General features: G+C 38.0%; 1 pseudogene; it reads right to left on the minus strand.

The window, feature by feature from the left end:
- Positions 1 to 865: 865 nt before the first annotated feature.
- Positions 866 to 4,102, minus strand: LOC116472736 (FACT complex subunit SPT16-like; annotated as a pseudogene).
- Between the last annotated feature and the right edge of the window lie 20,820 nt (positions 4,103 to 24,922).

Consider the following 24,922-nt stretch of genomic DNA (forward strand, 5'->3'; position numbering starts at 1 on the left):
TGAAAAGCTGTTCAACAGAAACTGTGATAAATACAGGACAATGCAAGACAAAGTTAAAATAAGGAGCAGCAGTGCTGACCGGCTGTGTTGTAGATATGGCCTCCCTTCCTTTTCTCTTTTCTCGTCAGGGTATTCTAGGCCCAAGGCAAGACTAGTCCCTTCCAGATCTAAATGTTGACTCCTTTGAGCCTTCTTCTAGATTTCACTAGAAGCAGTACATGAGGCACAAGCATTCTTCCTTAGATATATCAGAAAAAAAGAAGACAGTGGCAATTTTGCCTTCTATCACTGTACCATGTGTGCATTTGTATGGAGAAAATAACCGAGCCAGGGAGTATCACTGCTTCTTATGTCTTCCAAGGCAACAGATATACCTCAGAATCTGCATGAGGCAAGAAAGCAGGAAAACTCAGATGAAGGCACCAGCCCAATTTGCCTCACTGGCTCAAGTTGTATGGTTTATCACAACCATCAGCAAATTTCCAAGAACCTTGAGTATTGCAAAGATAAAACTTAAAGAGATGTGAGGAAGGTCATGGCAGTAGGGTAGGTTGGAGGATTGAATGTGCTGGTCAAGAACCATGATACGGGTAATTAAGGGTCACCTTGTACCACTGTCTTGGAAATACAGCTTTGAGACACCAAATAATAAGATGTCAGAAGCCATCGATGTCGTGGCACAAGGTGACAGGAAGAGAGAAGAATGAAACAATATTTATTAACAGTGGGAGCCTCCTCCTGTCTTCAAGAACACCTCCTCCCTTGACATCTGAATGGGGCCATTGGCACATGTCCTGGTGGGCCTGGAATTCTCCGAGTAGATTGGTCCACACAAATGGCCCCCGAAACCCATAAAAACAAATGGCAAAACTTCAGATGAAAACAAAAGGAAAAATACAGTTTCTATGTCATGTAAAATTTTCAGGGTTTGGCTAGAGGAAGAATGGAGCTCAGGGCCAAAGTTCAGAAGTTACTTCCTCTTTTTCTTGGGGGGTGCAGAGCTGTGTTTGGAACCATGGTTAGATCCACAGCCTGAACTGTGCACAGATGCCTTCCTCTTCCAGCTCATACTTCGACTATGTTCTTCTTCCTCGTAACAACTTTCTTGGTCCACTTTTCAGGCTTCTTCCTCCAGTTCATCCCAATCCTTTCCACTCTCTTCTTCACTACCCAACGACTCCTTAGAATAGTCTGACTCTTCTGCTTCTGATGAATAATCTTCATCACTATCCTCCTCTTCCTCTTCATAGTCATCTTCTGAAGGATTAAAAGTCTCATCTTCAATTTCAGACTCTGAATCCCCTTCTTCAACATCACTCCCCTCATCCTCAGGCTCAGGAAAGACCAGCCACCTTGTTCAAAGAAGCCCTCAGGGTCATCAACAATGGTTTTCATTACTTTAGTCCAGTTGAGGGACTGTACTCCTTCTGTGTACTTCAGGTTGCAGGAATTCAACCATTCCTTGATGGGGTCAAGAGAGGCTATAGGAATGGCATTGATCATGGTCACTTTGTTGCTGTAGTCCTTGTAGACAATTACCATATCAAAGTTCTTCAGGTGAAACTGGACCCGCTCAAAGTGAATCAGCTCTACTTCATCCAATGTCACCATAAAAGGTGGACATTCTGTAGCATTTACCAGCGCACTACTAGTGGGCTGAAGGAGGCAGGTACTCCTGTAGGGAGCTCCATTAAATCCCAAGTCCCTAAAAGGCACTTCAAATTCCAGTTCCTCCTTAGTTAGAGCCTCTACTTTCTCCAAGAAATTTTAAAAGGCTGTTTTCAGTATGTGCCTCATTTCTCGTTCCATCTGCTCAGCATAGATGTCATTTCAGTCATGCATGTGTTGATGTTTCCCTAAGTCCGTGGTTATCTCTCCCACTTCTGTGTAGAACTGCACATCCGTGTGCCGCTTCTTCCCAAACATGATGGCATTCTTGAGGTGAAAGTGCAAGACAATAATCATTACTCCACCACAAAGCTGGAACAAAGCATGCTTAATATTATTGTACAAAATATCCACTTTGTCTCCTCGAACAGAAGTGAAGTGGAAGCCATTGACATGGGCCTCCAGTGAGCCTTGCAGCCTCTTTTGGGCAATATCTGGGCTAATGTATAGATCTTTCAGTTTGGAATTACTCCGGTTCAGATTGATTACCAGTGAGTCTTGTTTTACAATGTCCTCCTTCTCTTTCTCTTCGGCTTCTCAAGTTTTATAGCGTTTCTGTGCTTCTTTAATAATTCGGAAAGCATTCTGAAGGTTCAAGACTGGTACTGTCTGTTCCTCGGTCATCGTATGACACTCGATATGTAATTACCTTGACAAAAGTCGCTTCAGGGTTAGAAAAGATGTTGCCTTCATTCCTGCCCAGAGCACTGCCTGGGCAATAAAAGTTGATTTGCGAGTAAGTATAATCTCCTTCCACGGACATACTTATATTCTTGATTGTGGCAATGTGAAAACGTGTTGCAATGCCAAACACAGTCATTATTACAGTCTTATATTTCCTATCGATGTAGATCTTCATTTCCCAAATATGTGGTTCCTTAGGCATCAGAGATGGGTTTTTATAGGACACACTAGATTTGTGAGCTTTCTGAATCTGCTGTTCTCCCCTTTGTTCAGTCAATCTCCTCTTTGCTTCTTCATTGAGTTGAGCCACTAGTTCTTTTTGATGTGCTCTTCGTTTCTCTTCTGCAGTCATTTCATTTCTTGTTCTTTCTGTAAGTAATGCTGCCCGAGAACCTCTTCCCAAAAGGTTCTCTGCCTCCTCTTTCTCTCTTCCTCTTCTTCCTCATCTTGGTTCTTTAGGAATATCCCCACATTCTTCACCTTCTTCTTCACAGAAGTGAGAACAGTAGCTGGGCCATCCTCATCCATAAGCACTCTGTCACTAAGGAACGGGGCATAGGTTTTCTTTTCTGGCTTTTTCCCTTCCTTGTTAGTCAGGTCCGAGAATCCCAAACTGATGCTGAAAACCATTCCTGTCTTCAGTTTGTATTGACTTTTACTATTGATTACTAGGGAGCCTTCGCGGAATTCAATTCCCATCCCAAATCCTAGGTTTTTGGTAATTCTGTTCAGGAGTTCTGGCTTCTGCTTTTTAACCACGTCCATGACAGCGTTATATACATCACATATCTTCACATCATGTCTTAATTCCTTCAGCAGCTCCTCTTGAAGCTGGAGTAAAATGTTGTAATTTTCTTGAACTTCCTGAGAAGGATCAACCATCAAAGTGTGAACAGGTTGGAGCAGTAAGACTTGAAGTGAATACCCATGGCACAAGTGATAGCCCCAAAATGCGTATGATTCTTGTCACTCACCACACTGAACTTGAGGTTATAGTTGCCACCACTCTGAATGATAGGAGGGTAACACATTTCCACAGTAGAAGGGTCTGCCCCAGCAAGGTATTTTTTCTCTTCAATGGCCTTTTCCACAGACTCAGCCAGTTTTCTGTGTCGAACTTTCTCATCTGCATCAACTATTTCCATGACTCTTTCCTTGAAGAATTTGTTGAAGGCTTCAGAAGTGATGCTGGCTGCTTTCTTCATTAATTTGAGCTCCCCATCCTCCTTTACAGCCATGGCATATGCCACAACTGCACTGATATCTATTTTGTCAAAGCCTTCTTTGTTGAGGCAGTCATTCCAGCTCTTCATGAACTCTCCAGGGAATTTGTCTTTGCTGAACACTCCAATCTTCTTGCCATTCTTGCTTTCTTTAATGGCTTCAATCATTTTGTCAAAGCTACTCTTACTACTTTCATTCTTTCCTCGTATCAGCAGTGTGATGCAGGGGCTCCACTAGCATTCTCATTGCCCTTAGTGTTGGCAATCTGTTTCAAAAACTCCACTTTTTTCTTGCTGGCCATAAAGATGATTTTGTCATCACAAAAGAACATGATAGTATCAGTTAGTTCGTAACCAAAGGGCCATGTCTGTAACACAGTTGATTTGGCATAAACAATTTCTTCATCAACACCCACTGATACAACAATGGCATCAACGTTGGCGTACTCATCTTCTCCTTTCTGCCAATTGCTATACAATCTCTTCACTCAACGATAATAAGCGTCTTTGTCCAGAGTCACAGCCATAGCCCTGGATGCCGCTTCTCCTCGGGTTCCGAGAATCACGGAGGTCCCGGCTCTGCCACCCGCTCTCGGCCCAGGAATCCCGCCCTCTTATTCTTGGTTAGATTTATAATCAGCTACTAACACTTCGTATGCTACCATAAATTGTATAGTATCATTTTCTATTTTTTCTGTTTGTTGCTGTGTTATATGAGTGCAGTTGAATTTTATATATCATTTTGTATTTAGAAAAGTTGCTTATGTCTCTTATTAATACAATAGATTCTTTTGTTTTTTTCCATTTACTTTCACCTTCTCAGCTTTCTCTTGATTAGTCTAACCAGATATTTTTATTTTTCTTGTTCAGTCTTTTAAAAACCCAACTTTCACTTGTATTCATCTCCTTCATTATATAGGTGTTCTTCATATTATTAATTTCCACTGTTTGCTGCACTATGTCCTTTCTTCTTTCTTTATAGAAAGAAGTGTTGTGGGATTTGTTTTCTACTTTTTAATAGATATTTAAAAATAAAAGTAAAAATAAAATATATTTAATATATTCTCTACTCTATATATTTATTAGTATTCAATAAATTATCTAGTAATTAGACTTAATCATTTTTATCCTTTCAACGTAATCATTTTTATCCTTTCAACTTTGACTTGATATAATCATTTTTATCCTTGACAATCATTTTTATCCTTTCAACTTTGTAATATGAATATCTAAGACTATAAGTTTCCAAGAAGTACAGCTTTAGCTGCACCTTACATGTGTTAATATGTAGGATTTTTATTATCCTGCATATTAAAATTTTAGTTAAATGGTTTAAATTTTTATTCAACTTTTTTTGACCCATAGATGATATAGACATGTGTTATTAAACACTAAATGTGTGAAGTTATTCCCCTTTTTAGCCTGCTTTATATTTTTTTAAGTTTCTGGCTTAAGAGCACTGAGGTTAGAAGACATGCCATGTATGATTTAAATCCTTTGATGTGTATTTAAATTTTCTTTACTGACCATTGTATAGTCAATTTTACAAATGTTCTGCAAATGTTCCAAGTGTATTTGAAAAGAAGGTGTGTTTTGCAGTTATTGGATATAATGTTCTATATGTATTAGATGGGTGCAAAAGTAATTGCCGTTTTCCCTATTGTTTTTAAATGTCAAAACTGCAATTACTTTTGCACCAGTCTAATATCAAAGTTTTCATTATGCTTGTATTAGTCTGTTTTCATACTGCTATAAAGAACTGCTTGAGATTGGGTAATTTATAAAGGAAAGAGGTTTAATTGACTCACAGTTCGGCATGGCTAAGGAGGCCTCAGGAAACTTATAATCATGGCAGAAAGTGAAGGGGAAGCAAGGCACCTTCTTCACAGGCAGCAGGAAGGAGACATGTTGAGCGAAGGAGGAAGAGCCCCTTATAAAATCATCAGATCTTGTGAGAACTCACTCACTATCATGAGAACACCATGGGGAAAACCACCCCCATGATTCAATTACCTCTACTGATCTCTCCCTTGACACATGGGGATTATGGGGATTATAATTCAAGATGAGATTTGGGTGGAACTAAGCCTAATTATATCAATGCCGTAAATATTTTGTCTCATTTTTTAATATCAATTATGAGAAAATTGTGTTGAAGTCTAGTGCTCTGATTGTAGAATTGTTCTTTTCTCCTTATAATTCAATTAATTTTAGGCCATGCATTTTAAAGTCATGTTTTAGGTAGATACAAAATAATATATACAAGTATATCTATTTGAATTGTACCTTTTGTCCTAACAACTTGATCCTCTTTCTCCCAAGCAATTATTTCAGCTTTATAGTCTATCTTGTGTAATATTAATAAAGTGACATTAGCTTCCTTTTAGTCAGTTTACTTGAATATTTCTTCCATTCTTTTACTTTCACCTTGTCTAAATCATTATGTGTTAGATCTATTTCTAATAAATTGCATATAATTAGATTCTTTTTAAAAATTCAATATGGCAATCTTTGTCTTTTACAGTGCATTTAGTTCATTTTTATTTAATGTAACTGCTGATATATTTGAATTTATACCTATGATTCAAGTTTTCTTTTTGTATTATTAATTATTTATTTTTTTCTTTATTAGTGTAGAAATTATACACTCTGTTTATATAATATTTTAAAATAGTTATTCTGTAAATTTCTACAGGCACACTTAACTAATCAAAGTCCAAATTTAGCCAATATTTTTAAACTTCTCTGGGACATTTCAAGGACCATAGGAGCTTTTGCTTCATTTATTCCTCTCCCTATTTTTGTGTTACTGTCTTTGTCTATTTTAATACTTTGTTAAACTCTAGAGATATTATTTTATTCAATCAGTGGGCTTCTAGCTTTACGTCCTCATTACCACTTTATCTTGCTCTTTATTTCTTCATTTTTCTCAGACCTTCCAGATGGAATTGCTTTCCTCTGGCTCTGAGATACATTTTTACAGTTGACTTGAGTGTGGATCTACTGGTGGCAAACTCTCTCGGTTTTTGTCTTCTAAGAACTGTCTGGTAAATAATGAAATTAAGGCAGAAATCAAGAAGTTTTTTGAAACTAATGAGAACAAAGATACAACATATCATAATCTCTGGGACACAGCTAAGGCAGTGTTAAGAGGGAAATTTATATTAATAGAACATCCACATCAAAAAGTTAGAAAGATCTCAATTTAACAACCTAACATCATAACTGAAAGAATTAGAGAACCAGTGGCAAACCCACCTCAAAGCTAGCAGAAGACAAGAAATCAAAATCGAGCTGAACCAAAAGAGATTGTGACAAACACACAAAAAAGAAAATTCAAAAGATTAGCAAATCTAGGAGCTGGTTTCGTGGAGAAATTAATAAGATAAACCTCTATGCACCCCTACACAAGCAAACTAGATAATCTAGAAGAAATAGATAAATTCCTGGACACATCCACCCTCCCATGACTGAACCAGGAAGAAATTAAATCTCTTGACAGATCAATAATGAGGTCCAAAATTCAATCAGTAATGAACAGCCCACCCACCAAAAAAAGCCCAGGACTAGAAGGATTCATAGCTAAATTCTACCAGATCTACAGAGAAGAGCTGGTGTCATTCTACTGAAACTATTCCAAAAAATTGAGGAGGAGGGACTCCTCTCCAACTCATTCTATGAGTCCAGCATCATCTTGATACCAAAACCTGGCAGAAACAGAAGAAAAAGAAAACCTCACGCCAATATCCTTGATGAATATTGAGCAAAAATCCTCAACAAAATACTAGCAAACCAAATCCAACAGCACATCCAAAAGCTAATCCACCACCATTAAATAGGCTTTATCTCTGAGATGCAAGGTTGGTCCAGCATACACAAATCAATAATTGTGATTCATCACATAAGCAGAACTAAAGACAAAAACTGTAAGATCATCTAAATAGATGTAGAAAAGGCTTTTGATAAAATTCAACATCCCTGCACGTTAAAAACTCTTAATAAACTAGGTATTGAAGAAACATACTTCAAAATAATAAGAGTCATCTATGACAAACTCACAGCCACCATCATACCGAATGGGCAAAAGCTGGAAGCATTCCTCTTGAAAACTGGAACAAGACAAGGATGCCCTCTCTCACCACTCCCTATGTTACATAGTATTGGAAGTCCTGGTCAGAGCATTCAGGCAACAGAAAGAAATAAAGGGCATCCTAATAGAAAGCCATCCAAATAACTGGCCATCCCTGTTTGCAGCTGACGTTAATTCTATATCTAGAAAACCCCACAGTCTCAGCCCAAAAGTTCATTAAGCTAATAATAAACCTCAGCAAAATTTCAGGTTACAGAATCAATGTACAAAAATCACTAGCATTCCTATAAACCAATAACAGCCAAGCTGAGAGCCAAATCAGGAACAAAATCTCATTCACAATTGCCACGAAAGAATACAGTATCTAGGAATACAGCTAACCATGGAGGTGAAAAATGTCTACAATGAGAATTATAAAACGCTGCTCAAGGAAATCAGAGATGACACAAGCAAATGGAAAAACATTCCATTCTCATGGATAGGAAGAATCAATATCATTAAAATGACCATAATGCCAAAAGCAATTTATAGATTCAATGCTATTCCTATCAAACTATCAATAATATTTTTTCACAGAACTAGAAAAAACTGTTTTAAAGTTCATATGGAACCAAAAAAGAGCATGAACTGCCGATGCAATCTTAAACAAAAAGCTGGAGGCATCATACTACTGGACTTCAAACTATACTACAGGGCTACAGAAACCAAAACAGCATGAAGTGGTACAAAAACAGATGCATAGATCAATGGAATAAAATAGAGAGCCCAGAAATAAAGCTGCACACCTATGACATCTGATCTTTGACAAAGCTGACAAAGCAAATATTGGGAAAAGGACTCCCTATTCAGTAAATGGTGCTGGGATAACTGGCTAGCTATATGCAGAAGATTGAAACTGGACCCCTTTCTTACATCATATACAAAAATCGACTCAAGATGGATTAAAGATTTAAAAGTAAAACTCAAAACTAAGTTCTAAATACCCTGGAAAACAATCTAGGCAATAGCATCTGGAGATGGGAACTGGCAAAGATTTGATGAAGAAAATGCCAAAAGCAATTGCAACAACAGCAAAAATTGACAAGTTGTATCTAATTAAACTTATGAGCTTCTGCACAGCGAAAGAAACTATCAACAGAGTGAAGAGAGGAGACAACCTACAGAATAGGAGAAAATATTTGCGAACTATGCATCTGAAAAAGGTCTAATATCCAGCATCTCTAAGGAACTCAAACAAATTTACAAGAAAAAACCAACCTCATTACAAAGTGGGCAAATGACATAAACAGACACTTTTCAAAAGAAGGCATACATGGGGCCAACAAGCATATGAAGAAAAGCTCAATATCACTGATCACTAGAGAAATGCAAATCAAAACCACAGTGAGATACCATCTCACACCAGTCAGGATGGCTATTATTAAAAAGCCAAAAAATAACAGATGCCGGCAAGGTTGTGGAGAAAAAGGAACACTTAATACACTGTTGGTGGGAGTGTAAATAAGTTCAACCATTGTGGAAAGCAGTGAGGCACTTCCTCAAAGAACTAAAAGCAGAACTACCATTTGACCCAGCAATCCCATTATTGGGTATATACTCAGAGGAATACGAATTGTTGCATCATAAAGGCACATGCATGCATATGTTCACTGCAGTGCTATTCACAAGAGCAAAGACGTGGAATCTGCCTAAGTGCCCATCATTTGTGGACTAGATAAAAAAAATGTGGTACACATACACCATGGAATACTATGCAGCCATATAAAAAGAACAAGATTGGCCAATTGAAGTGGCTCACACCTGTAATCCCAGCACTTTGGGAGGCTGAGGCGGGCAGATCACAAGGTCAAGAGATCGAGACCATCCTGGCCAACGTGGTGAAACCCTGTCTCTACTAAAAATACAAAAATCAGCTGGGTGTGGTGGTGTTTGCCTGTAGTCCCAGCTATTCGGGAGGCTGAGACAGGAGAATTGCTTGAACTCGGGAGGTGGAGGTTGCAGTGAGTCGAGATCACACCACTGTGTTCCAGCCTGGCAACAGAGCAAGACTCTGTCTCAAAAAAAAAAAGAGACAGGAACATGGATGGAGCCGGAGGCCATTATCCTTAGCAAAGTAATACAGGAACAGAAACCCAAATATATGTTCTCAGTTATAGGTGGGAGCTAAATGATGAGGATGCATGGACATATGGACATAAAGAAGAGAACAGCAAATACTGGGGCCTACTTGAAGTTGGAGGGTGGGAGGAGGGAGAGAAGCAAAAAAACAATAATAACATTTGGGTATTAGACTTAGTACCTGGGTGACCAAATAATCTGTACAACAAATTCCCATGACAGGAGTTTACTTATGTAACAAATCTGCATGTGTACCCCTGATCCTAAAATAAATTTTTTGAAGCTGTCTTTATTGCATTCTCCCTGAAAGGTATTTTAATGAATATAGAAGTATAATGTGATAGTGGTTTTCTCTCAGCACATTCCAACTACTATTCTATTATCTTCTCACTTCCATTAATGCTGTTGGGATGAAAGCTATCAGACCAACTGTACCTCCTTTAAAATTAATCTTTGCTTCTGGCTGTTATTTTTACCAGCTTCTCTTTTAATTTTATATTTTGCAGTTTCACTGGAAATTTTTATCCTATTTTACATTTGTTGAGATTTTTGTATTTGTGTTTTCATCACTTCTGGAAAACTTTTAGCTATTATTAAATATTGGGATTTAAAAATTCTCTCTTTTTACCACTTCTAGATCTCTGATTTAATATTTGTTAAATCACCTCCCTCTCTTTTCTATATTTTCTCATCTCTATTCCAAATTTTCTAACTTTTCAAAAATCTGTGCTGCATTCTGGACTATTTCTTTTGAACTATCTCCAATTCACAAATTCTCTTTTTATTTGAGTCCAACCTACTGTAAAATCCATATATTTAGCTCTCAATTTTGCTTATTGTGCTTCTCATTTTTAGAAGACACTTTTTCTTTCTGCAGATCTATTTTGTCATTACTCCATGTTTCTATTTTCTGAACAAAATTTTAATTTTGTCTCTTATTTTTTAAACCATTATATGTTAAATCTGTTGGGAATCAGTATTGTATAGCCTGTGTTTGTAATTTAAACATCTGAGGTCTTTGTGGATACAATTTTTCTTTCTGATTTTTGTTTATGATACTTAGTTTCCTTGAACAGTTCACAAAGAAATATGTGAACTACTTATTTTCCTGGAAGTTTATTTGTGGGAGTTATTTGAGGTCTAGAGTTAAGGTGATGTGTGACATGTGTATGTGTGTGTGTTTGTGTGTGTGTATATGTATGTGTATGCATACACACACCTATATATAATCTGAAAGAAATCTCTGGATCAGAAAACAGAGGCTTTATTACCCACAAAGTATCTTTGTACCTGCAACCTAATTCTCAATAGGGTGATGTAATAAGGGCTAGACGTTCACCTGTGCATGCAGTAGGGTTGTACCATAGGAGAGGATGGCTGAAATTATGAGACTTGGAGCTTATATAGGGTGGGAGAGAGAAAGTTTTACTCTGAAGTAAAAACGAATCTTCTCTGGGGAAGAGAGGGAAGAAGAAGATCTTAGCTTTTTTCTCCCTAGAATATAGAAATGTAAGCAAATGGCTTCTAGGGAGACAAATTTCTAAGCCTTTGCAGAACAATATCTTGTTGCTTCCATGGCAGCTCTGGTGTTAAAACAGCCTTTAACTATTTTGCCAGTGCTTTTTGCCCAGAAAGGCTGTACCACACAGAAATATAAAAATATTCACAGAAAATTGTTTTCCAACAGGTGGTCCTCCCCAGAGTTTAGCACCCTTTGCTTGCACCAGGTGCCTCAGGTTATAGGCAATCTGGCACCCATTTAACCTCATCTAAGTTAAATTAATAGCTTGAGGTATATTGAGCCACTCAGATAACATATATTAACAAATTTGAAAGAGAAAAAATACTTGTTTTATGTTATCTCAGAGATAAATCCCACCTCCCTCGTGAGTTCTCAGCGCCAAAGTAAATTTTCTTGTATCCTGGGAAGTGAGTGGGGTAGTGTAGCGCAGATTTAACTCTGAGCTTTCTCTTCACTGTTCATAATCTGCAAGGGTCTGAGTAATGAAGTTTAAGTTTGTCAGGTTCAGCAAATGTCACCACGGTCAAAGTGGTTATAGTGCTATGCTTACCGTCATTTCTCTTTAACTTGGAGATTAGCCTATCTTGTCTGCTCTTTGACATTTTAAGATGATTTACCATATTTAAAATCTATCATTTTAATTATTTTAATGGAAGGGTTGAACCTACCGTTTTACTAGCATTCCTGCTTATACACCTCCTAAGCATCTCTGAAATACACTTAACTCTTCCTGTTTCTTCTTCCATCTCTCCAGTTCAAGTTCCCACCAGTTCTCACCCGAATTGCTGCAATAGCCCCTGTCTGTGTTTTCTAAATCTGCAAATATGATACACCCAGTTCTACAGACTCTAGTCAGATTTGTAAAAGCATATATGTTTACATATATTACATAGGTGTGTATATATGTGATTATATATGTTTATATACTATTATATGTACATAATATATATTTTATACATACATACTAATGTTTATATATTACATATAAATATTAATATATGTATATGTAATACATATATAAACATATATAATCAAATATATAATGTAATATAAATATAAAATAGATAATATAATATATAAAATATAATCAGATATTCAAATATACTCAAACATATATGTTTGATTATATATATATCTGATTATGTCATCTCCCCATACCCCAAACCCTTCACCAGCTTCTCATTATTCACAAGAATAACAACTATATATAACTATTTGCTTTGACTCCGTTTTTTCCCAAGATGTTCCAGAATCACTATTTCTCTTGCTTTTGTACCCTGCCAGGCTAGCCTATGTTCAATGTTTTTTTTGTTTTGTTTTTTTTTTGAGACGGAGTCTCGCTCTGTCGCCCAGGCTGGAGTGCAGTGGCGCAATCTCGGCTCACTGCAAGCTCTGCCTCCCGGGTTCATGCCATTCTCCTGCCTCAGCCTCTCCGAGTAGCTGGGACTACAGGCACCCACCACCACACGCGGCTAATTTTTTTGTATTTTTAGTAGAGACGGGGTTTCACCGTGGTCTCGATCTCCTGACCTCGTGATCCGCCTGCCTCGGCCTCCCAAAGTGCTGGGATTACAAGCGTGAGCCACTGCGCCTGGCCTGTTCAATGTTTTGTGTACCTCATATTCCATGCTTTTTTCTGACATGGAACCTTTGAATGTACCTTTCCCTCTGCCTGCAATGCTATGCTTCCTGCTCCACTCCCACTTAGCTCTTCCTCTGTTCAACGGTTACTTCCTTAGGGACTTTCTCACACCTCTTTTTCTCATCAAGTTCTTTTGTCATAGACCGTCAAGTTATTACTTGCTTTCTTTTCTGGGCACTTTTCACAGCTGTAATTGTATATGTGTCTGTTTTCTTTGCCTGTCTTCATGTAGGCTCTAAGCTGCATGAGGGCAGAACCACATCTGTTGGGCTCACCATTACAGCTAGTCCTTAACATCTACTGCAACTCTGGTACTTGGGTCATTGAAGGTAGTAAATATAAACATATTTACTAAGTAAGTAAAAGAATGCAATGTTGATTATATCTTGTATGTTATATGGTGAAATCCTCTATAGAGAGTTACCATATGATACACTTGTGAGATAGCCACAGGAAGAGTAAAAGTATATAGAAAATATTGCCTATGATATTTTTGTGTTAAATATAACAGATTATTGGCCTATTAGGTCAAAGATCTCACATTCTTCAAACATGTTAGTTTTCTTTAATAATATACAATGATTTTGGATGACAGCATAGATAATTCATTCTAAGAAGAGGTAATGTGACATGATAAAGGGCTGTACAAATGGTGGGGCTTCAGTTCCTGTAAATCCTGGTATGAACAGTGTCATAATGAAGTTGTTTTCTAATGCTCTTGACAGTGGCTAAAACTAGGAAAGAAAAATGGCTTCTCTCATGATGTATTCTCTATGATAACGTATTTTCTATGATGATGTATATTAGAATTACATTCTTTTTAGATGTAAAAGTAGTGTAGAATAATCACTAAGAACATAGACTTGAGAATCATGTCTGCCTTCATATTCAGGCTCAAACACTTATCAGTTCTATAGTCGTTACAGAGTTAGATAAGTTCTCTACACCCGAGGTGACTTGGGTGTCAAATGAAATTAATAATAATACCAACCTCATAAGGTTGTTGTACGGATAACAAGAGTTAGCCCATATAAAGTGTATAAACTAGTGCCAGATAAATAGTAAACTATTAAAAAATATTAGTCATTATTATTACTACCTGTGATAGATATGAATTTTTGAATTAAGAAGCCTTACACTTGCAGTGTGGAAATTGAGGCTATATTATTTCTGGCTAGTTTCCTTTTATAGATCAAACTTAAGGTCACGCTCGAAGTCAGAAGACTTAGATTTGAATCCAAACCACTAAATGCGACCATGAGTACAACCCGAATCATACTTATATCTGTAATGGAGGGGATGATAATACCTACCTGAGAGGGTTGTTTTAAACTTTCCAAGCATGGTAGATAGTGTAAGGGCTCCAATCAGATCTCCTAGTTTCCCTTTGTAGTGAGATATTATTTTGAAATATTAATTTTTTTCCTAATATCTACCCAGTTGGAAATTGGTTAGAGGCATTCATTGCTTGAGGAGAATTGGGATTGTGCATAACAAGCATTTAGAGAAAGAATCAACTAATATTTCAACTTTGACATCCAAAATAGGCCTTTGGAGCCTGACATGGTTTGGCTATGTCACCCCCAAATCTCACCTTGAATTGTAGCTCCCATAGTACCCACATGTCATAGGAGGGACCCAGTGGGAGGTAATTGAATCACGGGGATGAGTTTTTTCCATGCTGTTTTCATGATAGTGAATAAATCTCATGAGATCCGATGGTTTTATAAAGGGCAGTTCTCCTGCACGTGCGCTCTTGCCTGCCACCATGTGAGATGTGCCTTTGCTCTTCCTTCACCTTCTGCCATGATTGTGAGGCCTCCCCAGCCATGTGGAATTGTGAGTCCATTAAACTTCTTTTTCTTTATAGATTACCCAGTCTCAAGTATGTCTTTATTAGGAGGGTGAGAACAGACTAATACAGAGCCCTCCTCAAAAACAGTAATTTTGAAAATAATATTTTTATTTGGAAAAGTCAACCTTTAATGGAGAGAAGAAAAGGCTCTTGATTCAAGAAGGACTCAGAATGAAGCAGAACATAGATAATACGTCATAATAATAAGCCAGAAAGAGAGTAGGGAACATCTCAGTCCACCTGCCCTGCATGGTGATAGTGAAGGTGGTTAATTTAGGGGTGAGTTGTGTGGCTACTCAATGAACATCGCTTTAAAAGAAAGGAACGAGAAGAGAGACCAGCAAATTAGCATCAAGAGAACCACTATCACTGACTTTCTCGAGCCCTATTTGGCTGTGCAGGAGCTAAACTGATATCTATGGACGCTGTGTTGCCATTTGGGCAACCACCACATATCACTTGTGTTGAGAAGCCATGCTAGCCACTGCTCAGGTGGCTGTCAAGGGAGAGTCTTGCAGACACAACTGCATGCATGTCCATGAATTCTGCAGCAAAAAAGACATCTGTTCATAGTGCAAGATTTTGCTAACTCTCATCCAAGCAGCCCCATTGTGAACAGAACACTCAATTTTTAATGGTACAGGCATTTTATGACCCCTGAGAACAGCAGGTAAGTGGTGGTATGGAGTTGAAAGAGAATTCTCCCAGCATCCATATCTGGATTGGAAAGGATGATGGTGAAATACCCATCATACCTGATTCCCTTTTATCCCCTCCCCAGGTCCAGTGAGTAAACTCTTACTTATCCTTATAGATAGATCTCAATTTTCTCATTTAGCCTTATTTTTTTCCATACATTCTCAAGGAAGTGTCGGTTATCCCTTCTTTTTGGGATAAACCACTATAGTTTGTATTCTAGCATTTGTCATAGTATGCTGCCAATATTTGTTTACATTTGTTTCCACTTCTAGACTATGCAATTAATAGTGTTATTTAATCTTGGCATCTCCAGCATATAATTTCTGACACATTGAAGACTCTTAGCCATTGCCAAATCAATGAATGAAAGTATACATATATTAATATGAATATGTGAATGTATTTTATTTTCTTCTTACAAACATAATATTAAGGCTTACTTCCTGCAAAATTAAAAAAATTCAGAATAAATGTAAGTTTAGTAGAAACTGTAGGATCAACAACTAAGTATTATGATATTTGCCTGCTAAGAGTTGGGACCATCTGGTTTCATACAAAATAATAATAATAATAATAAGATATTTCCTCTGTTACCAAGAGAGGTAATATGGGTGCTCAAAAAGGTACTTAGGCCCCTAAGCTTTCATGCTCTCCTTATTCCTGTGGAATATCAATTTTTCTAGCTACTAGCTTTTTTAGTTTTATATATACCGATTTATGATTTTCTAGCCTAAAAATGTGGACTCCACAGGTTGAGGACTCACAATTAATTGGTAAACCATTTATTAAGTTCAAACTACTGACCAGACTTGAAAGATTTATGTTTTCCTCTGTATTACCTGATTTCTTTTTTTTTTTTTTTAGGCCTCAAGGTGTTTTTTTTTTTGTTGTTGTTGTTGTTGTTTGTTTGTGTGTTTTTGAGACGGAATCTTGCTCTGTCGCCCAGGCTGGAGTGCAGTGGCGTGATTTCAGCTCACTGCCTCCCGGGTTCACGCCATTCTCCTGCCTCAGCCTCCCGAGCAGCTGGGACTACAGGCGCCCTCCACCACGCCCGGCTAAGATTTTGAATTTTTAGTAGAGATGGGGTTTCATCGTGTTAGCCAGGATGGTGTCGATCTCCTGACCTTGTGATCTGCCCACCTCGGCCTCCTAAAGTGCTGGGATTACAGGCGTGAGCCACTGTGCCCAGCCAAGGTGGTTATTTTAAAAATATTTTCAGCAGGGTGCAGTGGCTCATGCCTGTAATCCAAGCACTTTGGGAGGGTGAAGCGGGCAGATCACTTGAGGTCAGGAGTTTGAGACCAGCCTGGCTAACATGGTGAAATGCCATTTCTACTAAAAATATAAAAAATTAGCCAGGTGTGATGGCACGTGCCTGTAACTGCAGCTACTCAGGAGGCTGAGGCAGGAGAATCACTTGAACCCAGGAGGCGGAGGTTGCAGTGAGCCAAGATCACACCATTGCACTCCAGCTTGGCCAACAAGAGCAAAACTCCACCTCAAAAAATTTTTTTTTCTGATAATTACTATATGCTTTAGCATGTACGGTAGGTCAAAACACTTATGTAAGGGACTGGAACATTAAAAGCCACATTTGCATTTCATAGTAGATATGTACATTTTCTGGAATTATATAATGGTCAGATTAGATATCTTATACTACTCTTCCTAGATTTCTTGACATTTTTCTAGTTTGAATACAAATACAAGAACTTTGCTCAGTAACATTTGCAGTTTACATTGTTTATTTCACAATGCCTTAATTTCCATAGGGAGGAGGGGTACATTGTGAATTACACAGATCTGAGAACCTCCTCTAATTTACTCATCTGATTTCCTTGGTCACGAATAAAATACAGTTGACTCTTGAACAACAGGAGTTTGAAACGTGTGGGTCCACTTATGCATGAATTTTATTTTGCCTCTGCCACCCCTGAGAGAGTCAGACCAACTCCTCTACTTCCTCCTCTTCCAGCCTACTCAACGTGGAAACAACCAGGATCAAGACCTTTGCAGTGATCCACTTCCACTTAATAGATAGGAAATATATTTTCTCTTCTTTATGAATTTCTTAATAACATTTTCTTTTCTCCAGCTTAATTCATCGTAAGAATACAGTACATAATGTGTATAACGCAAAAAATATGTGTTAATTGACTGTTTATGTTATTGGTAATGGTTCTGATCAACAGTAGGCTATTAGTAGTTAAGTTTTTGCGGACTCAAAAGTTACATGTGAATTTCCAACTATGTGTATGTGGAGGGGTGCTTCCTACTGCCCATGTTGTTCAAAGATCTACTGTATACCTAGCTACACAAATGAGGGGAAACCCTCATTCTCAATGGCAGAAATGGCTTGCTTATTTATCTTCAAACATCAGTAGTAGAAAAATTACAGATAAAATTCTATAAATTTTATTTTATAAATATTTGCAGCCATAATCAAGAAATAACCTTTCATTTCATTTCATATGCAGAGATTTTGCAAAAAGAGTAATATACATTTAGTAGTCCTTTTCATGTGCATTTGTATATAATCGAATAGTTGCCTTTACTGGATAACATAGGGTCACCTGGGCCTAACATTTTCATTTGATTCTTTAAATATTCAATGTGAAAATAAGATATAAAATGAGACCATGAGGAAAAGAAAGAACTTTGTAGATGCAGATTTAATTGGTTATGAAGTCAATTTATACCTCTACTTTAAGAACTTGTATGTTTCTGCTTAAAACTATTTATAAATGTTCTGTTATAAGCTTGTTGTTTTAATGATGTGAATGAAGATAGTTTGCAAAGTTGGAAATGAGTAAGGGTCAGATTCAGCCTTCAAAAAATACAAAAATGTATAACTAAATATTGTAGTGCTAACGTTGAGGATTGTAGTGCAAGTCATTTTAAGCTGTTATATCTAGATACCATAACCTGGAGTGGCTTAAACAATAGAAACTTGTTTCTCGGAGCTCTGGAGCGGAAGACTCCAGCATGGTCATTCTGGTGAGGGCTGTTTTTCTGGATTTCTCACATGGCAGGGTGAGGGGGCAGGGGGAGGAAGTAAGCTCTCTCCTGCCTCTTCTTAAAGGAGCACCAACCCCATCATGAGGGCTCCATCTTTATCTAATTGCTTCCCAAAGGCCCCATCTCCAAATACCATCACATTGGAGATTGGGGTTTTAATATACACATTTTGGGGGAACACAAACATGTAATCCATAACACAGGGAAAATAAGCAAAATGGCTGAGGGTGTAGATGTAAAAAAAGTTGTTGAAGACTGGAAAGAATTCTCAAAGATTGGAGCAATTTGGTTTGAATTTCTTGAAAGTTCGTTGTTGAAAACTCAACTAGGAATCTGCAGATTTTGCATTCCTCATGCCAACTGCAGTATATCCAGATCAAAAGTGTGGATCAAAAGCATGCATTGGAAGTATCACAAAGTAGTCAGTTAAAAATGGGCCAAGTTATTTAGCCTACAATTCCTATATGGATTAATTATCTAGATGATGGATAAATTATTTATTCAACAAATCTTTTTGTAGTCTTTACTTTGTTCTAGGTACTCTACTGTTGTGTTAGTTCGTTCTCATGCTGCTATGAAAAAAATACCTGAGAGTGGGTAACTCATAAGGGAAAGAGGTTTAATTGACTCACAGTTCCACATGGCTTGGAGGGCCTCAGGAAACTTACAATCATAGCAGAAGGGGAGGCAAACACATCCTTCTTCACTTGGTGGCAGGAGAGGGAAGTGCAAGCAGGGAAAATGCCAGATATAAAACCTTCAGATCTTGTGAGAACTCACTCACTATCATGAGAGCAGCATGGGGGAACTGCCTCCACGATCTAATCACCTCCCATGAAGTCCCTCCCCAACACATGGAGTACAATTTGGACTTGGATTGTAATTTGGATTACAATTCAAAATGAGATTTGGGTGGGGACAGAGAGCCAGACCATATCAACTTATCAACTGTATAGTATAGAAATGAATGAAAACTGGTACCCTCCTCCAGGAGCTGAGAGAGCTATTTGACCAGTGCCCTGCCCATGGAGAGTAGCAGATCAATGAAAGAATCCAAGTGTTATGACTCCTGATTTAGTACTCTTTCTATAAGCAATATTGCTTCTGAAGTTTGATAGTCTAACCAATAAGTCAACAGTAAAGTAAGCAAATCAATACCTCTAACTTATGGTAGGTTAATAAGGGCCTAGATATTTGGAGCTGTGAAAAACAAACTTGCAGAATCTGAGGTAATGGGCCCTAAAGTTTCTACAATATGGGTGAAATTCTAAACCCAAGAAACATCCCCAAACACAACTACTAAAACATCAAAGGTATTGGCTTTAAAATACAAAAGCAGTAAAGCAAGTATTTAAAGTATCAAGGCAAGTATTTAAATGTAATTGAGGTCCTTTCTTAATTACTTAATTAAATCACTTCTACATATGGGGAATAGGAAATCTTCAATTTCCAGCTTGAACAGCTCTTCTATGCTCCTTGCTGTAGGGAAGGACTTTTAAGACTTGGTGGCTGACTGCACATACATCTCTTCATGAGGAAAATAAAGGAGTCAAAGAAGGGCAAAGGAAACTCACAATTACTGAGTATCATCCATGGGCCCCGAGTTTTATGTGTGTCATGTCATTTAATCATCAAAGCAACCTTATAGAGTGGCAATTATTGTCTTCATTTTACTGAAAACAAAATTCGAATTTTAAAATGCTATGCCCAAGGACACACATTGTAAATGACAGAGCCAGAAATGGAGACAGGCTGATCTAATTCCAAGGTTCATGTTCTTTGCAGCATATCCTGCCACCTCCAGGGATTAGAGAAAAATTTGAATGAGTGAAAAAACATCTGAAGGTAAAGCAGGGAAGATGGAAGTTGGGAAAGGCTAACATTTTGATTTTTGTTTAATTATCACATATATCAGCAGAAGATTTGGGTTTATAATGCTCATTATTCTCTGAAAAAAAATTCACTTTTCAACAAGTGGTGTCAGGAACCAAATTCAGTTCCCTCACTCACTTCTGTTGTACCCAGAAGCAAACTCTAATACTCTTAGTTTTCTGAGAGACTCTACATTCATTGAGAAGTAAGAAGGTAAAATCCTGGGCTCTGGAAGCAGATAGCCTATGTTTAAATCCCACCTTTGCCACCAACTAGATATATGTAGACAAATTATTTAACCTTTGTGTGCCTTGGTTGTCTCAAGAGGGATACTAATAATAATGCCTAACTCTTACACTTGGGAATAAATAAAATAATACATATAAAGAACTTAACACAGTCCAGTCCATAGTGAGTGCTCAAGAAACACTAGTGACATCTTTATGTTGTTAAACTTAATTTGATCCATTTCAAGGATCAGTAAAAAATTCACTGATCAATTTGGAGAACTTATACCCACCCCTCAGAGCTTATATGTTTAGTGTTTGCGAGTCCTAAATTGGAAGAAGATCATTATTGATGTCCAGGCTCATGTGGCCTATTCAGAGATGGTAGCTCTACTCCAGAAATTAGGCTTCACCATGGCTCTTCAGCACTACCTAAATTGGAGCCATTTCTATTCAAGATTCTACCACTCATTTGATCGTGGTCAGGTCATCACCAGTCTTAGAAACCCAAATATGACAATCTTCTTTCCCAGTGTTAGGGACCTAACCATGAATTTTAAGTTTGAGCCATTCCCTCTTCCAAATGCTCTGTTCTTGCCTTTTCTCAGATACCTCAGCTTACCTCTTCTTAAAATACAAGCTCCTGTGCGCATTATCTTCAAGGTTCACACTTTGTCTGGCATATTCTCTTGTCTGGCTCTAAGGAAAGTGTTGTTTCTTCACCAAGGGTGGGAGTGGTGAAAAGGCAAATACTGGAACTTTAGAAACCCTGGCCTGTCCTTCCTGGGGGAAGAGAGATGTGTGCCTTTATTATTTCCTAGAGAGATTCCTTCAGAATGAAGGAAAAAACCTCAACAATGAACTTTCTCAATAAATTACCCCATAAGTACGAGTAACACCATGCTATCTGTAAGATACTGTAGGAAATATGGAGAATAATATGATATATTTCTTCAAAGAGGTTATTCTCTAGTTAGTCAAAGGAGACCAAGTCAAGGCAAAACAATTGAGATACTTGGGATTCCTGGAATTTCTATCAAACATCTGAATATCTTTCCAGTGATTTTAAAACATGACAATATTAACTAAGAATAGCTTGGAGGGTTATGTATCTCAGCCTGAAGATATACTTTGATGGCCATAATCTTTGCCTTTCTGCTTCAGTGATATGGAGATGGATTGGATGCCAGGGTGTCAGAGAATCTGCCCAGCTGATTAGGCTGCCATAGACATAACAAAGGCCATACTTTAAATTAGCTCCAAGAGTCTAATCAGAGTGAACAGACTACTTGAATCTGTGATGGAGACATATTGACAGCTGATGAAGGCTGTCTAGAGGGATTTTGGTGAAAAACCAAAGTATGTAAATGCTAAAAGCAGTTCGATTCTAGTGTGAGGATTTAGGGTGATTTAGAAGAAAATGTTTATGTTAACATTTCATTTCTATCTTAATTTCATTTTCTTTAAAGTTTAGCTTTACATATATGAATTTTAAGAATCATACAAAACAATTTTTTGTCATCTAATGAGTGACTTAAAAATATATATTTCAAAATAATTACACTCAGGAGCATTTTGATAGCGCAGATTACACCATCAAGATGCCCACTTCCATCTGAAGCAAAATGCACCAACTGAAGATTCAGATCTTTTGATTGAAGAAGCCAATTACATATTGATTCTGCAACCTGGTACACATTCATAATCTAAGAAAAATGCACATTACTTGTCATGAAAGCCATTAAACTTATTCTCAGAATGAACTTTTCTAGATATGTCCATTTTTTCACGTGTTTTTAAACATAGATTAAAAAACTATCCTAAGTTGGGTTTCCTGGGAAACAAAATCTGAGTTGAGGTTTCCATGCAGGAGGTTTATTGGCAAGTGCTCTCAGGATCAACACCTTTGATGGAGTGAAGGTAGGAGAAAGGGTAGAAGGCAGAGCTGAGTTGAGATGTAATCACAACAAAGGCTCATCAGATTCTAAGGAGAGCTCTGGAACTGGGATGATCCTTCAGAGCTAGACCTTTCTTCCTATTCATCTAACAGTGATTGGATATGGGGAGCTATCTATAGGAAGCAGGAGTGATCTTGGGTGAGAATGCTCTCTTCTGCTGAGAACAACTGCCAGAGGACTCAACTGAGCACCTTTAACCATTAGCTGAGGCTTCTTAGCAGGTGAGGGAATGAGTGCCTCAGCATCCATTATAGTCCACCCATTCAGTTTCTTAAGTTCATTTATTTTCATGATAAATTCTGGGAACAGCTCCTCCAGCATTCGGATTGATCTCTTTTACTGAGGAAGAGTTGCCTCAGAATGGTTAGTGGGATGCAACACAGCACCATCTCTGCAATTGGTCTCAAGACTGGAACTGGTACTCATTGTCTCTCTTCTCTCCTATCCTCTGCTACACATTTTCCCCATCCTTGGCTGCCATCTATTTTGATTTAGATTACTTAACCGGATGAAACGATCCAGACTTAAGCCCTGAGGAATCTGAATCCCTGATTACTATACCCATGGCTGCTGCACATATCCATTTATCAATAAATTTGGGGAAGGGAGGTACCAAACATATGCCCCCATTGCTGAAGAGTAGCCGTATCTCCCCCTATTGATCAAAGTCCATTACCTCTAAAAGTATGGTGACTCCTTTCCTTCCCTGGTCATCTCTTGGCATTAGGAGCCTGATGTGACCCAGTAACAGGCTTAGCTTGAAGTTTAATAAAATTATTGTTTTGTTCTCCGGTTAAAACACCTCCCTCTTGAAACTAGACCACTAAACCAATAAAGCCCAGAGTGGCAATAATGGAAATCACTAATTCCCCAAATGGGATCACTTCTATTTCTAGCTTATTTACTGAGGACATAATAAAATATGACTGTAGATTTAGGATCTACAGTGCATTTTGAAGGATATTGCTCTATGCACGTATAGAATAATCTCCTAATTCTTACCTCACTTTTGCCTTTACAAGGCTGTTCCATCACTCTATCCACCCTGTAGTTTCTGGATGGTGTGGTATGGGATAGGTCCATGGACATATACTCACTTTTATAATTTCCTTTCTGTAAAGTGGGTCTCTTGATCTGGAGCAATTTTAGATAAAATGTCATGATGGTGGGTCAAAGACTGTAACCCCTGGCGATAGTAAGACAAATCCATACTTGGAATATATGTCCATTTTGGTCCAGATGAATAACTGCCCCTTCCAGACTATGAGGGTCCAATGTAATTAGCCTGACACAAAGTGGCTGTTCTGGTTTCATTGAGGGATGTTGCCATATCTGGATTCCACATTGATCTCTCACCATTACTCTAGATCTTTGTGGCTGGCTAGTTGGACATTTTTGGCAGCAGTGTCGCTGGTTAGATCAGCCTCAGGCAGTAAGCATTCATGCTGGGCCCATGCATAGTCTTCATTCCTCCATCATAGATACTCCATTCTTGCACCCATTTGTCAGAACTGGGGTGGTCATTGGATGAGACTGGCTGACATCAACTGACTGGGTAACTCTATATCAGTGGTGATTAAGTTCTTCTTCTGTGGGGCAAGTGCTCTCTTTCAGCCTTCTGATCAACCAGCTCATCTATTCTCTATAGTGTGTATATGAATCTTTCCATCTATCTATATATATTTATCTTGGACCAACTATCTTTTTATATAGTGTGGATGATCAGATATACTGCACAAATCCCTGGCCAGTGGGAGAAGTTCCCCTTACTACTTTCAGGGGCACTTGTCAGTGGAAGTCCATTTTCAGCTGGTATCACACATAACAAAATGGACTATTTTCAGCATGGGCCACACAGACCAAGACTGTCCTTTTCTGTCTCCATTATCAGGTCAAAAGGAAACACACATGATGCCATAGGAGTGAGTTGAGGTGCAATTTTGGTAGCTGACAATGGGGCCTGGGTCCCATGCTTGCAATGTGCTTGTGCTTCTGCCTCTGGATTGCTTGTACCTGATCCCAATGTACTATATCCTTTAGATTTCTGCACACATAGTCAATTGATATTCTAACTAAGTTACTTAGAAACTGCTTTAATCTTTTAGGTCTTGCTTTTAAGATTTCCTAGTGGATACAAGATCAGAGTTTATTCTGAGGCCAGTTACTAAGGCAATACTTTTCCCTTGCAAATTATGAGAAGGCCCCTTTCCTACATATGAGCTCCAGGTACTGCTTCCTCTAATTATTTTGGGTAGTTCTTCCTTGATACTAAGGTTGTCTTGTCACATGGACATGCCGATTGGTACTCAGCTCAATATTCCAGGGAAGATTCTGCAGGTCTCTGGA

Source organism: Hylobates moloch, unplaced genomic scaffold (assembly GCF_009828535.3).
Source record: "Hylobates moloch isolate HMO894 unplaced genomic scaffold, HMol_V3 SCAFFOLD_8, whole genome shotgun sequence".
In the NCBI taxonomy this organism is placed as follows: Eukaryota; Metazoa; Chordata; class Mammalia; order Primates; family Hylobatidae; genus Hylobates; species Hylobates moloch.